The following is a 16,739-nucleotide window of genomic DNA, read 5'->3' on the forward strand; positions in this document are numbered from 1 at the left end:
CTAATATTCCAAAACTACCAAATTTAAATCTCAAAAACCTTGCCTCACTATTATTATCTATCACTTGTTATGAATTTCTCTTTTTCTTGTAGCACTACAAGAAAAAAGGCTTATGGCCACGCCTTTTTTTGCTACGCTTTAAAAGCGTGGCCAAAAGTGGTCTTTGGCCACGCTTTTAAGAGGGTGGCGATTGAACAGAGATTTGGCCACGTTTTTTTGGCTACGTTTCAAAAGCGTGGTGAAAATAATCAATAGCCATGCTGTTATGAAGGTGGCAATTGATGCGAAATTTGACCACATTTTTTTTGCCACACTTAAATAGCGTAGCTATAAAGAGAAACCGGTACGCTTTTAACGCATGGCAACAGGGTTTTATTATTGTAACGTTTGAAAGGCGTAGCCGTTTCCTACAAGCCTTTTGGCATGCTTCAAAACCGTGGCCAAAAGGTTCCCCTAAAAAAAATTTTAAAAAAGCTCGCGTACCCTTACGCCTCGTAATTTGATCTTTCTTGCTCCAAAGACCCGTAAGCCCTAACTTCTCCTTCAAAATCCCCAACTCATTTAGCAGCAGTGATAACTCTAACCATCTCTTCATTGTTCCTGACCTTCACCATGACGACGACACTCCGACGAGGTACCACTCCGACGACACCACCATGAAGAACGTCGCTGCGCTCACAATGCCTCCGCCGACAATCCCTCTTCCGGCACCCCTAACCCTCCTTCTGCGTTGACTCTCTCTGGCGGTGGCTCCTTCCACTCACTTGCCATTGCAAACCCTTCCCCTCACTTTTCGTCGCTAACCCAAACCAAAGGCATTACTATTATCAACCCTCAGTCATCGATCATCGTCACCGACTCACCGGTGTTGTCACTGCCAGATCCATCTCAGGTACAAGTATAGCACCCTTTTCTCTCGCTAAAACTTCCTTTATTTCTCAAGAATTTTATTTTATTTATTTTCTTCAGTACTGTAGTTTTAAAAGAGTAATTGAGTAACGTTCAGTTTTAATCAACTCCGTACGATACAAGTTTCAGTAGTTTGGAAACTTAACCGTTTGATGGATATCTTGAATCTTAAGGCACCTAGTAAACTGAGCTAAGTACTCTGTACTCTAGTTTTGATAGCGATATATTTATGATAGTTCCGTTGATTTCATTTTGTTTGTTATTTGTTATTTGTTATTTTTTTTAAAATACAATATATCTATGTTGGGTGTCTTCTTTTTATTATATTTTATTTTAATGTTTAATTCAGTCTGGTTTGTATGTTTTCATTCAAGATATTGTATTCAATCACTTTTACTTTATCCCAGTAGCTAGTTATAACTTGTAATACTTGAATTGGATGCAGAAAGAGTTTTGGTACATTATGGTGATAATGATGTTTATTTGAAGGTACTGCAATTTAACTTTATATATCCTAGTATTTCAATTTTTATTTGTTTTAAATTTTTGGCTTTTTAGATATCATGGAAGATGAAAAGGAAAATAGTAACATCAACCTTGGCTGCAGAAACTTCTAAATTGGCCTCTGATGGTCAAAATCCTGTTTCTTCTATCCATGCCACCCCGCCTCAATCAGTTATTCCCCCTTCTATTGTACCCCCCTTTAGCTCCAATTCCACCAAAATAGTGAGGTTGGGTCTGGTGACTCTGATTCAGATCACAATTACTTGGGAGCTAGAATTAACAAGGCTGCAGGGGAGTATGAGATATCGGTAGAGAGTAGACTAGTAAAAGAGCGCCAAGAAAAGGCAAGGCAAGAACTCATGCTTAAGAGGCGTGCTGCTGCCCTTGCAGTTCCCACAAACGACAGGGCTATGCGCCTTTGCAAGCTCGTCTTCGCTACCTTGGTGAGTCTATAACCCTATTCGGTGAGAGGGAGATGGAGAGGAGAGACAGGTTGCGGATGATTTTGGTGAAGCTGGATGCTGAAGGTCAGCTTGAGAATTTTATTAAAAATAAAAAATTATCTTTTATCTTTTTAAAAATTTTATTAACAGCATTTTTTGTTTTAAATATTAGGATTTTAAAAACCCCCTCAAAATAAAAGCATTTTCCCTAAACAATTTGGCAAGGGACATAGCCAAAAATCTTTCTTCCCACGAGACCCAAATCCCCAGCTCCCACCCTTTTCTACTCCCACCATTTTCTGCTTCCGCTCTCATCATATTCTAACTGCTTCTTCATTCTTCATTATTTGCATTTCTTCATTGGTTGCTGCTGTTTTCAGGGTCGTGCCGCACCACTGGAACTCACGTTCGTGTTCCTGCTACTGTTCGTGTTCTGGTTAATGCAGCTGTTCGTGTTTGGGTTGCTCCTGTTGTTCTGCGGGTTCCATTGTTGATGTTGTTCACATTCATAGTTGCAGGTTTTCTTCTACGCAAAGGTATGTTTATGACAGCATAGAGATAGAAACTATTAGGGTTCATAAACTAATTATCCCCCTTCTAATTATAGTTTTGTATAACAATATTATGAATTTGTAGCTCTAAATTTAAGTTTAATCTTATATAGAACACAACCTTTAAATACTTTTCCCCTGTTCTTCACTTTCCACAATGACCCCTTTCTCTGTTTCTGCAATTTTCAATCTCTTTCTGAAGACAACTAGATATATTAATTAATTAAAAGCATGAAAAAAATTAGTTAATTTAATTTGGAGAATTCTCATCGTTAATCAATTGCTATGACATAGTAATAGTTAAAGACTGTTTAGAGAAGATGTAGTTATTGTTGATTTGAACATGCTTCTTAGGTAAGGTAATTGAATTAACCAATAGGAAATAATCCTTTGTGTCGCCATTGATACAGTAAAGAACCAAACCCTGATTACATTGTGAAACAATGCGGACATTGCTATGCTTAACTATGTTAAACAACTAATTAAAAACTAAGCACACTCACAAGCTTGGATTAGCATTTAATACAATCAGTTTCAGCAGTAATATATACTCTTTTTAGTTCCATTTATAGACATAGTGGACTCATTTTGGTTTTAAAGGCAAATTTAAGTTATTAGAAACTACTGATCCATCCTTCATTTCAATTTTACATAGATTTAAATGGATGAAGTGATTCACCATCCAAGTAACTTTTTCATCATTCATGTAATTAGAGTTTCCTTGGCTATGTTCCCATATGCGATATATATATAGTTGATGAACAAACTCTAAAAATAAGAAATCACAAGTAACATCATGGTCACCATCTTTAGTTTTTTCTGTAAATCTGTGTAAAATTTTAATTTCAATTTTAAATGTTCAACATTTCATTTACGTCCCAGGTTTGAAGTTTTGGTTTAAATTTTAAATGTTCTGCATTTTATTTACGTCCCAGGTTTTCTGAAAGCAAGACTGACTTAATTGTTTTCTTTCTTCTTTTCTTTTTGTTTCTGATCTGAATAAGATTAATATTAACTTGAGAAACTTGAATAGAAATATTATTTATTTGATGTCCATACTCACTTTATTGTTATTTGATTTCATTAAAGATAATCATTCATCACTAGTTAATTTCTAGATATTTGAATTAGGGGGAAGATTGGTTGCTATTGTTGTGCCTAATCTGGGATAGTATGTTGCTAATATTAATTATTAGTATTTTTTTATAACTCTGTGAGTGGAGATTGAAGATAATCTCTTAGTAAGTTGGTTACTGTTATTGATTTTTCCCAATTTGATATTTGACTTGTTGAAAGGTGAAATGATATTTTAAGATTCCAAGCTCATTTGAAATAGAGAATGCTTCATGCTTCATTAACTTGGACCTTCTTCAATTTCCAATTAAAATCTGTTGAGGAAATTTGAAGCAAATCTAATCCTGGGAAATTTAAAGCTTTCAATTTTATAAATAATTTTTTTTCTATTTTCCTCTTCTAGACCTATCATAATGTTCTAGACTGTGAGTCATTCAAGTTGAAATTTAAATAAATTTTCCAACATACACAAAAGTTTAAGCTTTTTGTTCAAACTGAGTAGCTTTTTTATGCAATTATACTCCACATGTTTCCCTTGAGTTTAAACAGTCTAGTTATGCTTTCTATAAAGCAAAAGTAATAAGCTCTTGACTTAATTATTAGTAATGCTAAGTAACAAAAGTAATTATTAGTCAAAAATGGAATCCAAGTATGAGCTTCTTTGTGTATGACTCAATACATAGCTAAGTCCAAATCATGCCTAGATTTTTATTTTAAATTATTTGAACAGTATGATAGGAATTGTATATATGGAATCAGGAAATAATTCATGCAATATGCTCATAAATCCTTTTTGATATACAAAAATAATACATACAATTGAGCTTTATCTTTTTACCTTTTAAGGAAACAAAAAACTACTAATACAACAACTCACTTCCCTTATTTCATGCGACCTTACTTTTGTTTTCACTTTTTACTTGTTGTCTCTTTTTTATATTTTCTGTTCTATTTTCTCTAGTGGTCAAGAAGCTTATTTGTGTTCTGCAGGGTCGGTCTTGTTATTCAGTTTCTTACCAAGCTTTCATTTTTCTGTTAATTTTGAATGCAGATCCATCTCAGTAAGCTTAAAGTTTAATTTTTTCTTATTTGGGTCATCTTGGCAAAAACAGAACCATTCTAATTTTCATTTAGCTTCCATTTTTCTTGTCTTAAATAGCTTATGTTGAGTTATTCTTTAGCTTCCATTTTTCTTGTCTTAAACAAGAATTATTTGTATTAGTAGCTTTTTTTCCTTAAAAGGTAAAAAGATAAAGCTCAATTGTATGTATTATTTTAGGGTCTTTCGTAGTTTATCAAATTTGGTTTTTGTTTAGTTTATTGTTTGCATGAAGTTGAGAGTAAAAGAATCAAGTATCTCAGAGATTGGCTTTTGTTCTTGTTGGTGCTTTTCTGAATCATCATCAGATGCTGTTGCATTTTTATGTTATTGTTCTGCATATAGCATTTAACGGTAGTGTATGTATAGTGAGACTATATTAATACAATGAAAGAAATTCAAGCTACGTGTAACTGCAACTTGATTAAAAGAAAATTATTTCTTATTGTAGTGAAAATAACACATGATAATATTATATGCTTTTATGGATTATACTAATTAATATAGCCATATAGGTTTGATATGATAAAATTTTAAACTAATTTTCAAATATAGCTTACCAAAAGTCATAACAATTATGTTAGATAATGAGTAGTTTCGAATATTAATTATTGGCTCTTGCTCTGTGTGTAGACAACTCCTGAAATTGATCACACATATTGGTTGATTGCTGCTGCTTATCGCGGTTGTGTCTCTGTTACCCGTGTTCCTGTTGATGCTGCTGTTCGCATTCGCGTTCGGGTTCGGGTTCATGTTGTTGAAACTGTTCGTGTTCCATTGTTGCTATAATTGGCGTTCATAATTGCAGCTGTGCTTCTATACAAAGGTAACAATTTGATAACATATAATGGAGCTTAGTAATTTGTTTTTTTATTAAATTTTTCCAATTTAATATTTGGCTTGTTGAAAGGTGAAATGATAGAGCTTAGTAATTGTTATTGTTGAATTTTCTATGTTATAATGATTTTTTTTCTAATTTTCAGTTTATTTATTTGATTGGCAATGATAGAGCTTCAAAAATATTTTTGAACAACGAAAACTTGAACATAAAAAACACATAATAATATTTACATGAAAACAAAATTTATAAAATAAAACTCTTTTTAGAATTTCTTATCAAAATGAAAATAAATGATTACATGTATAGATAAATATTTTAACATACATTTTAACATACTTTAGAAGAGTATTCTTTCAGTCTTGGATGATTTAAAATATCAAATAAGTTAATTAGAACTTAACTTTTTATAGTAACAATGCTTGACATAAAATACTATAATATTTATTGAATATCGAATATATTCATGACTAAAAATTTAATTAAAAAACTAACCAAGTGTTCATACCCTAGCCCAATAGTAAAGGCCCAGGTCCAAACAAAAGGCCTAATCCAAAGAATTGAGCCTCACCCGGCACTGATCTTCGTCTTACGAAGTCGGTCACCACCACGACTTGCTCCAAAGAAGTCGGGACGAAGGTTAGCTGACAGATAAGCACTCATTCAAATGAGTAACTGCCCCTAAAATCTCTCTACCCACTTCCAGGAGCCATATCTCAACCTCTCTAAGATAAAGGGACGGTTATCCACCTAAAAAGGTGGCACTACTTCAACGGTGGTTATTGGTTCACCACTATAAATACGCTGACACCCCTTAGGTATCACTAAGTTTCAATACTCTCTAGACCTGCTTACACTCTTGCTGACTTAGGCATTGGAGTGTCTTTTCAGGTACCACCCCCCATTCTTTCACGCACACAAGTCGGACGGATGCCCCCAAAGTGCAGACCCACTCGAAGGCCTCCTCTTTCAAACGATTGGGCCAACCAACGCCATCCAATCCATTAATCTCCGGTTACCCATCGTAACACCAAGTATAACAAACCAAATTAATTACATATAAAATAATTATTCAAACCTTAAAGGTGATATGAAAAAATATATTTTCTTAGAATTTAGTGTAGAAGATTAAAACTTAAAATTTGTAACTTGTTAAAATTCTTTATTAGTCTACACAAATAAAACGACACCAATACTTAGAGAATATTTTAATAATTTTGTGGAAAAAAATTAAAGAAAATCAATGAGACATAAAATTTGATCAAAAATAAATTACTTATTATAATGATTATGATGACGAGTTTTAATGTATTAATTACTTTACAAAAATAAATTACTTATTCCTTCTATATGTTACAGCTTTGTTTACTTTTTGGTTGAATAAATTAGTTACAAATGGATAGAACTTGGATTGAAAAACCTTAAACAACAAAGGAATACAAAGATGGCATAATTGGATTCTTTGATTTTGCTTTTGCGAGAGAGGCCATTTGGGATAGAATATGTTGTCCATGTCCACGATGTGCATTTGGAAAATGGCATAAAAGAGACACAGTTCATGATCACTTGCTCTTAAAGTCATTTCTCAAAAATTATGTTGTTTGAAATCGTCATGGTGAGATACAACCTGCTAAGCCAAGTAGCATAGAAGTGCAAGCGACACCATCTCAAGAGAATCCACTAAATACATTAATGAATGATGTATTCGGCCACTATGGGAATGAAGGTATAACGGGAGTGAATGATGTAGTTACACACAATGGAGACAAACACATCGCAGATGAAAGATTACATCAGGACTCTTTTAATGAAAATGATAAATTGCACGAGGGCAGTAAATGCACAAAGTTGGAGTTTATACTCAAATTGTATCACATAAAAGTCTTGTGCAGAATAAGCGATAAGGCTACGACTATGATGTTGACTTTGTTGCGAGATACTTTTGATGGAATACAGTTGCCTTCAAGATTTTATAAGGCCAATCAAGTGATTTGCCAACTTGGCCTGGATTATACCAAGATAGATGCTTGCCTAAATGACTGTATGTTATATCTGGATGACACTCCAGATAACGTACAACATACATGCAAGTATTGTGATATATCTAGATGGATCCCTAAGAAAAAAAAAGAAAAAGCAAGCTGCAAAAGTAATATGATACTTTCTACTAAAGCCAAGGTTGAAAAGATTATATATGTGTTGCAAGATAGCTGAACACATGCAATGGCATAATTCTACACCTGCAAAAGATGGATTACTAAGACATCCAAGGGATGGTGAAGCATGGAAGAATTTTAATGCGAATCACACTCTATTTGCTGAAGAGCCGTGAAATGTTCGCCTAGGTCTTGCAACTGATGGTTTTAATCCCTTCAGATCCTTGAGTTCTACTAATAGTGTTTGGCCTATGTTCTTGATTCCATACAATCTTCCACCTTGGATGTGTATGAATCACACTTCATTCAACTTATCAATGGTTATTTCAGGAAATAAGTCCCCGGAAAATAAGATAGATGTGTATTTACAACCCCTTATAGATGAATTGAAAGATTTGTGGATTGATGGTGTGGAGACGTTTGACTCATCATCCGAAAACACATTTAGAATGCATGTAACTCTTATGTGGACAATAAGTGATTTTCCTGGGTTAGGTATGCTATCTGTTTGGAACACACACACCAGTTTAGCTTGTCCCACTTGTAACTTTTATTCTTTTCCATGTTATCTCCGTCATAGTTCTAAATGGTGCTTCATGGGTCATAGACGTTTTTTGGGAAGAAATCATAGATTTAGACTGAATCGTGTTTGTTTTGACGGAAGCACAGAGGAGCGTGGTCCACCTAAGAAGTTATCAAGTTTTGACATTCTTGAACAGCAAGAGGATGTTGAAGCACGAGACCAGCAACGAGAAGAATCTCATAGTGGTGGGAAAAGACCTCGACGAGAAGTTAAGCAGTGGAACAAGCGAAGCATTTTCTTTGATCTTCCATATCGGAAAACCAATTTGTTACGTCGTAATCTGGACTTTATGCACATTGAGAAGAATGTGTGAGATACATTTTGTACACTTTGCTTAATGACAAAGCAAAATCAAAGGACAATCTCAAGGCACAGAAAGATTTGAAAGAAATGGGCATCAGATGTGATCTCTGGCCAAGTGACAATGGATCGTATCATTTATCTTTATTTTCACTAACATGTGACACCAAGAAGCTATTTCTTTCGGCATTGAAGAATGTTGTGCTACCAGATGGATACTCAAGTAATATTTTGAGATGTGTGGATGAAGGACAGAAAAAAATTTTTGGATTAAAAAGTCATGACTTCCAAATTCTTTTGGAGGAATTGTTACCAATAGCAGTTTGTCATGTGCTGCCAGATCATGTTACTGCGGTATTGGTTAAGTTTGGCTCATTCTTTAAGATTCTTTGTGTGAAAAGCTTAAGTACTTTTGAACTTGACAAGCTACAACAACGCATAGTGGTTGTCCTTTGCCAGTTGGAAATGTTATTTCCTCCATCATTCTTTACCGTCATGGTTCACTTGACAGTCCATCTAGTAGAGGAAGCAAAGCTCGGAGGTCTAGTCCATTATCGATACATATATCCAATTGAAAGGTAAAATATTTTATATATTTAACTAAAGATCATTAGAATTTTATCTCTTACCATGTCATTTTTACTTGATTTTGTTATATTATTTTAAGGAGTTCGGCCATCTAAAATCCCAGGTGCAAAATAGAGCACAAGCAGAAGCGTCTATAGTCGAAGGATACTTAGCTGAGGAATGTCTCATCTTTTGTTCTCGCTATTTTGAGGATATAAAGATGAGGTTCAACAGATCTAGACGTGTATGTGATTACCCACTTGACAGGGAATGCTCAGAATATTGTCTTTTTTCGCCGGTGGGTAAAGCAGGGAGTTCTGGTACAACTTTTATGTTGAGTGAAAAGCAAAAGTTACAAGTCCATAGATATATGTTGCTAAATTGTCAAGCCGTCAAGGATTATGTGAAGTGAGGTTATTTGCAGTAATATATTCAAAATCTATATTTGTGGGTGACATACTCTGAATCCAATTTAATTTCTCATGTAGTGAATTTAGAGAATACATAACAAAAAGTTCAAAGGGAAGGAGACCAAACCCCACAAACATAGAAAAGAGAGTATTTAAGGATTTTGTTTCGTGGTTTGAAAAATGAGTATGTTACTTAATTATTAAAGTTTATGAAATGGGAATGGTGTTAAGATATAAACGTTTTAAACCTCATAACTTATCCCTATTTCAGATAATGAACCCGGATACCATAGAACAGCTGTCTACTGACATAAAATTTTTAGCACGATGCCCCTTATCAAATGCAACGAGATATAGTGCTTATAAAAATAATGGCTGCACCTTTCAAACTGTTGCTTGTGAAGAAGGTTTGAGGACACAGAATAGTGGAGTATATTTAACCTCTAGCACACCATGTGTTACAAGTCGAGTTGACAGAAATTTAAGACAAGGTGATGTACCTTATTGTGGCAAGTTGGAGGATATAATTGAGGTTAGCTATTATAGGCAATTCATTGTTGTTCTCTTCAAATGTAAATGGGCTGATTCCACTTGACATAGAGGATATAGAAGAGATCAATGGAATTTTCATTGTGTTAACTTTGATAAACCAATTCATACCGATGAACATGAAGAAGATGAGCCTTATATTCTAGCATCACAAGCATTAATGGTATATTATGTAGATGATGTCATTAACAAAGGATGGAGTATTGTTGTTCATTTAAAACCAAGAGATTTGTATAAAATGGGTGATGAAATTGAAGAGGCCACAGATGAGGACGAGCCACATCAAGAGCAAGCTCTTAATCAATTTTTTTGGTAACAGTGATGAATACATTCAATCAGCAACAAACCACTTGATCGATGACATAGTTGTCTATAATGAGAAATCTAACGTTTGAGCTTATTTATATATTTGTTAATTTTAAGGTTATGGTCAATCCGTTGACTTGTTCATACAGTTTATCTTTGGCCTAATTTTGTGTGAAATATAACATGCTTTTTTGAGTTATTTTCTCTAACTTGTTGTTAAATTCACCTACAGCAATGCCGAAGTGAAAACACTTTACTAATCCCCTGAGATCAGCTCCTCAACCTGAAAATGGTGTTGATCAGTTTAATGACGATGTAGTTCACAATTAACCTATGCATGTCTCACCACCTAATCATGATTCAGCAATGCAAAGCAATCCGAATAGTGCTATGGATCATTCACTGCCTAACCAAGGATCCCAAGAACATACTAGGCACTTTGGTGGACGTCAATCTTCTGAATATTGGACCGTGGAGACAGTAGGTATGGTGCACAATAAATTTGTTTTCTCATGCTGAGTTGCTAAATAAGTGCTTTCTATATAAATGCATATTTTTATAATTCAAGCATTATATGTAATATTTTTTATTTTTGCAATCTTTTATATGAAAGTAGAGAAGTGATGCATTGATAACTGAACATGCACTATGTCAATTTGTATAGGTCATACTCTGATCATTTAGCTTTTTATATTGCTATGGTTGAATAATCTTAAAGTTTATTTATTTTGAGGTATATGGTAAAAATTTCAATTGTATGGAAATCTAGCCTAAAATATTTTTAATAAAATTCTTAAAATTTTCACCCAACTCTTGAGGCATAAAATGTAAATACAAAATAGTACTACTCCTATAATATTATGAGATGACAAAGTGATATGCATATGCATGGTTTTAGGTTTTGTGAAATCACATAATTAATCATCAAATCATCATGATCTGTACCCTTTTCGTTTTCTTTTGTTTGTCAAAAGTATTATTTATTTACCATCTTTCTGAAGTAATAATGAAAACTCAGTAGAAAAATAATAAGTGATGGTGTGGTCAATTTTACAATTTGCTCTCTCTCTCTCTCTATTAGATGTCCAATTAATTAACTTGTGCATTAGTTACTTTATAATTTAAATATTATAATTATCATATTCAATAATTAAGGTGGCCAAATTTCATTCTTAATTAAGTGATATCTCAATCCAATTAGGCCCTTGGTAAGTAAGACTAAACTACTTTTGGGCAACGATTTTTTTAAATAGTTTAGTTATGTATTTATATTCAGTGATATATGGTTTTCAGTTTGTTTATTTCAGTTTCGTTGTTATTTTTTTTAGAGGTACTTTACTAATGTTATGTTGCAATTTTATTCTTTACCCAAGTGATCTGGTTCTTTCTTGAACCTAGTGTCTAGGAGTGGAATTTTACTATGGGATTTGTGCTCCTTTGTATTATATGTAATGTTTGAAATTTAAAAGCTTTCAATTGGAAAATGTGAAAAATTTAATTTTTAAAAATAAATATATACTTACATATAATTAATTTTATATGCAAATACTTTGTGTTAAAATTTTTAATCTAGTTTAAAACTTTTTAAATAAAGGTACAGATGGAACTATTAAAACTAGAAGGCTAAAAGTTAAAGAAATGGATAACTTATCTAGAGATGAGCAAGTTGTTGTAAACTTTGAAGATTAACAAGCTAGTAGAGAAGCCCAAGGTTTGCTTGTTGGATATCTAAGAACATTGGCAGTTGATTATAAGTTATTTCCAATCAATTTCTCAAGGTGGTCAGGACCTTTGGGTATACCTTGATCTAGATTTGAAGAGTGTTTTAGTAACTTGCTAAAGGTATGTATTTGAAATATTGACTTTTATCAAATTCCTATTAATATTATCTATTGTTAATGATATCTTATTATTTATGTATGATTCATTTTTATAGCCAAAATTTCATTTCAAAATTTCTGAGGGCATTGCAAAGCGATATTGCAAATTGAGCTTGCAAAAAAGTGGTCACAACATAGAATTAAGTTATGGAATGAGTTCTATGATCCATGCATGAGTAGACAAGCAATCATTGATAATGTCTCAGTTGGCATCGACAGAGATCAATGGGCATCCTTTGTTCAGTATCGGTTTCTACCTTCTACAACGGTAACATGCTAAATTTTTAAAAATATAATATTAATACGTAATCACTTTTCTAATCTTTATTTTTCTTTTTTCATAGGAGACGTGTAAGAGAAACAAGTATGTTCGCAAGAAGCAAACAATTCCCCGTACTGGTGGCTCGAAACCTATTTCAAGGGAAAGACATGAAATAGTATAAACCATCACTCATTTTTTGTTTTTACAAAATTTTTATATGGTCTTTAACTTTTTTTTATATTCTTTTGCTTAGTTTTTAGAAACTGGACAAAAAATTAGCCGTGGAGAAATGTACATAGAAACTCATAAGAAGAAAGATGGGTCGTTTGTGACTGATGAAGCAAGGGACGTAGCAGTAAGTTGTACTTTTTGGTCTATTTTAGTAGAAAGTGTAACTTCAAAATCTGCCAAATCTTAATGTTATTTTGTGAAATTTTTGTTTTTTAAATCTCAACTGTAGGAACAAATTGAAGTACTTATGACTCAAAATGAGAAAGATGACTCAGGACCATCCACGAATGATGCTATTGGCAAAGTGTTTAGGGATGAGCATTCTGGTAGGGTGCGATGCATGGGAATGGGAGCAACACCTACTAATACTTTCAGAAATGCCAATCATCCTAGCCAGTTAGCTAATTCTTCAACTTCAATGTCATCTACTACCAATTACTCCCAAGCAGATTTTAAACATTTGGAGTCTTAATTTGATGGGACATTGACTGCATTCAAAGCTTATTTTCTAGCTAAAGAAGGAAGGATTCCTATTGAACTTATCAGTATATTTGACCATGGAGCTCAGGTAAATTGCCTTCTCTTGTTGAATTTATGTTGCATTATTAATTTTGAAAATTATGATAAATGATAATTGTTATATTATGCTAATGTTCTAGCATGTATTAGTCTTGTGTATTCTAACCTTACATCCCACTCTTACTAATTTGCATTTCATGTTTTTGACACAAGAAAAGGTTAATGTTGTCTTAATTTTTTTCTTTGAATTGTTGTTATAGTGTCATAAATGTGGCAATTTTTATGTTGACATTTCTGTTTTTAATTTATTTTAGGCTAATAATGTTGAGAACGAAACTATTACACCGATAACAGGAAGAACATCAACAGACGGAAGCAATAAAAATCGTGAAGACATTCTTTAGTATATCTTTAAGATTGATTAGTTGTTTATTATTCTACATTTGTTAGGGTATTATGTTGCATTTTTTTACTAAACAAACTTATTCAAGTAGTGAAGCCATTAGTGATGGTTGTGAATTTATATTATTTTAGCTTGTTTAATTTTTAGGATTAGACATATAAAAACAATGAGGATTCAGATATTATGCATTTTACTATAATATATAAAAGTTATTATTTATATTAATGGCTTATATTTGAGATTTATACTTCAAAGAAGTTCACTTTTATTAAATTTTTCATTCTAATTAATATTTTATAAAATAAGAAAAGATTATATATAGCAAAGTATAAATATTTTGGCGTTACATTTTAAATTGTGGGAGTTTACAACTCCAACAAAATAAAAAGTTGTTTTATGTATAAGATATTTGAGGGGGTTTAAAACCCCCACAACCAGAATTAAAACTCCTGCAATATAGAACTGTTTGAGGTCTTTAGAAACCCATGCAATTTAGTTGAAACTGCCGCAAATAGCGGAGGGCAAAAATCGCCGCAATTCTGAGTTCGAAATAGCGTCGGTTCTGAAAAACTCCCGTAACTTATTGCAGGACACTTAACTGCGTCATTTTACTAAACCTTCATTACGCAACTTGCGTGGGTTAAAAACCCCCCGCAAAACAAAAAAAAAACTCCCGTAAATTAGCATCTTTTTTGTAGTGTCTCTTCAGAATGCCAGAATTGACACTGCAAGGTATTCGTTAGCTAGAGCAGCATTACGTCTTCAATTCCAAGAGGAAAAGGGATGATCCAGATGAAGATATGGATGCAGAGATTAACTGGGCATTGAACCAAGCTGGAAATTTGAGTCTTGAGTTTAGTGAAGTCGGAGATGATGGACCACTTTCTGGTTGCTCCGTCTCTCCAGATGGAAAACGGCTTGCTACCTGGTTCGAATTGTGCAGCTTAACTAAATCTCACCCATACCTGGTGCCCCTCTTCTTTTCCTTTTCTTTTTAATGTATTCTAGCCTCATCTAAGAGGTGTATTGTGTTGATGTTGCAGTTCTCTCACTGGATCAGCTAAGCTGTGGACCATTTTTGACATAAGAAAAGTGGTTACTTTGAAAGGCCACACAGAGCGTGCTACTGATGTTGCTTATTTTCCTGTGCATAATCATGTAGCAACTACATCTGCTGATGACTGCAAGATATTGGAATGATCAGGGAACTCTTTTGAGGACATTTAAAGGTCATATTGATCGTCTTGCATGCATTGCCTTCCATCCATCAGGGAAGTACCTTGGTACTACTAGCTTTGACAAGATGTGGAGATTATGGGACATTGAAATGGGCGAGGAGTTTCTTCTTCAAGAAGGTCATAGTAGGAGTTTTGAAACTTGCAATTTCCTATGTTATTATTATTTATTTCAAGAATTGCAGGATAGTTAGAGAGTACATGCATGGACTTACTGCTGTATGAAGAACGCTAATTAAGAACGCATCACAGGGTAGGTACAATTCTTTTGGAGGGTTGAAGCTTAATTTTATTTTTATTTTGAAAGGATTAATCGTGAATCAATGTTCTGTTTCTTTTTAGTCGAGTTTGTATTAATGATTTAAAAGAAATTACAAACACAAAATGACATGATAAAAATGTATTTCTACAAAATTTCAGTTGTCACATGTATTCAAATACTAATTTAAGTTAGTTCTTCAGAGAGAATAATTTTAAACAAATTAAAAGCAAGTAAGGTTGACTTGAGTTTATTAGATTTGTATGATCTTAACTGATATAATAGTAGAATAAAAGTCCCACCATAAATCTTGCATATGAATTGATTTTGATTTTCACATTATATGTGCTTAGCGTTGAGAACAAGACACTGGAGACTATCTAAACTTGGGTTTTCACCTTTCTTTAGCACAAATAAATTATGAAATGAATCTTAGCATTTTAGTAATGACTTAAAGTACATTAATTTATTTTTCCATTTTCTTTATCATTAGATGCTGAAAATTATGGTGATTAAAATATAATGGATGCAGTGTATTATATTGAAATAGAATTTATGTGTATAGGATTAAAATAAAATTGTGGTAATTACATAAAGATAACAATGTCTATTTTTCACTTATTTTTTATTTTTTTTTATTGTGGTAATTACATTGCTTTGCTGTTTTCTTGCTCAAGGGAGAAAAGTATGGAGTTTCTTTCTTGGCTCACTTAATTATTTGATGAGGTTAGAAGCTATGGATTATTCATTCTCTGTTTCTTTCATCTTTAATTTGTTGCTGAAATTCAGTGGATTCATACCTATTAAGCATAGTTCTAACAAGTGAAGAACTTTACCTCCCTTATTTTTGTTTATTTCTGGCATCTGCTTTGGTATTTTGAATTTTTCTTTCTTTCACCCATCATGTTTATCATATCATTATTATGATTCTTTGTAGGTTCAGACGGATTATTCATCTCCATTCAAATGTTCAAATGCATCAATTACAGATGCTGCAGGAAAGACACATTTTGAGTTATAAGGCAGATTATCCATCGCCATTTGATGAAAGTAAAATGGAAAAATTAGTCACGATTAGTTTGATTTATCTTCTTCCCAAACCTAAATTAACATTTGCTTTGGATTTGATTTCTTTTAGTGCATTTAGCTGTCTAATGTTAGTGATCTTAATGGTTGAGAACATTCCCTCATACTACTATTTTTGATGAGTTAATGTGCTACTGGTTCTAAAGTTAGTTTTCTCAGGTGCACTCTTCATGAATAACTTAGATAATCCTCACATGGCAGAGATTGAAGTAATGATTGCTGAACCAAAAAGGTAAAAGCTTTAATTTTCATGCCATTAACTAGTTTCTAACATATTTGGTTCACGGTTCACCAGTTTTTTTCTAGTCCTTTTTACTGGATATGTTTCATAGATCATTTCTTATTGAAAATGAATGCCATTCCTTTTTATTTTATGTTAACAAAAAAAAATAATCATAAGAAAAAAAACTACAACTTCATCCTTGAAAAGTTTGAGATAACATATTCATCCTAGAAATAGACAGCAAGTGATTAGTTTCCTAAACTTTACATCCTGGACCAGTTTTGTTAGAGGGCCAAACTGATTTTGTGATAATGTGACTAAATCACAGGGTTTTCTAGGGACGAATATGTTT

General features: G+C 33.0%; 1 long non-coding RNA gene across 2 annotated transcripts; it reads left to right on the forward strand.

Annotated features, from left to right (window-relative positions):
* Positions 1-562: 562 nt before the first annotated feature.
* On the forward strand, positions 563-13,749 carry LOC130967990 (uncharacterized). Of its 2 annotated transcripts, none has more exons than XR_009081477.1 (11): positions 563-892; positions 1,468-1,940; positions 2,237-2,392; positions 5,214-5,406; positions 10,522-10,773; positions 11,884-12,131; positions 12,226-12,437; positions 12,514-12,606; positions 12,685-12,786; positions 12,892-13,230; positions 13,496-13,749. It is a non-coding gene; the product is annotated as an uncharacterized LOC130967990 (long non-coding RNA). The 2 variants fall into 2 exon arrangements; XR_009081478.1 differs by having other exon boundaries at positions 1,468-1,856.
* The last annotated feature ends 2,990 nt before the right edge of the window (positions 13,750-16,739 follow it).

This window comes from Arachis stenosperma, chromosome 3 (assembly GCF_014773155.1).
Source record: "Arachis stenosperma cultivar V10309 chromosome 3, arast.V10309.gnm1.PFL2, whole genome shotgun sequence".
Lineage (NCBI taxonomy): Eukaryota > Viridiplantae > Streptophyta > Magnoliopsida > Fabales > Fabaceae > Arachis > Arachis stenosperma.